We start from the raw sequence: 990 nt of genomic DNA, 5'->3' as shown, positions 1-990 counted from the left end.
ATAAAAAAAATCATTCTTGTGAGCTAAATCACTACCTGAAGACTCACAGAATCTCCTCTCCTAAAATGTCAAAACTGCTAATCATATAGATGGGGGGCACAGCCCATCCACGATACATTTCTCCTGCATGTGTGTATATAAAGCAGGAAGGCAACCTCTCTGACCGACAGCGATGGAACATTAAAAGCAAGCAGACGTTTTCAGATAATGCCTCTGTAAATAAAGTTAAGACTTTTTTTTTTGTTCAACAGCCAGTTTTTCTATGTGTTCTAAGATCCACATGGATCATCTTCAAAATTCTTTTGTTTCATGGGCTTCCAGGGGAGACTTAGTCACATAAACATGAGCTCATCTGAGGTAAGAGATTCCCAAATACAGCTCTTTAAAACAAAAATAATCATGCGACCTTGAAATCTTGTGATTCTTACAATGACTTTTTTGCACTTGTGGTTCACATGGTAGCTCCCTGTTTGAAATTGCCAGCTGGAGTTAGATATAACTGGTATAAGGTACCTTGTGCCCTTTTCAGAAATCAACGCTACAGATGTTATTCAAAATAAATGTTGAATCTAAAGTTGAGCTTCAGCCAATTTTATGAAGTAAAGAAAGTCCTCTGGATGTGCAGCCTCGCTGGGCTCCACAGCAACTACAACAGTTGCAAGTAGCCCGACTTCAGAGTGGTTTAGGAAGACGTGGGATTATTCTGAGTAATATCTATAAGTTTCATTCTGACCACGAGGAGTTTCCTGCTAATGCACATGACACACAACTTCCGCAGAGTTCGGAAAGCTGTCATTTCATCCACACGTGTAATTAGACTATTAAAACTACTGTCAAAGACTGCAGCACTAAGGCAGGCAGGTAAGAAAATCAAGTACTAGCAGCTTTAGGGTAATAAATAAGGTTAATCATCATCAGCTTTTTCTTGAAAAACATAACTTTTTGGGTGCTCAGAGCAAGGAAGGTGGTGGTGACTCACCAGTGCCATAG

Source organism: Grus americana, chromosome 12 (assembly GCF_028858705.1).
Source record: "Grus americana isolate bGruAme1 chromosome 12, bGruAme1.mat, whole genome shotgun sequence".
NCBI classification, from domain to species: Eukaryota; Metazoa; Chordata; class Aves; order Gruiformes; family Gruidae; genus Grus; species Grus americana.
The sequence above is the reverse complement of the archived record's forward strand: the minus strand, read 5'-3'. Positions refer to the sequence as shown.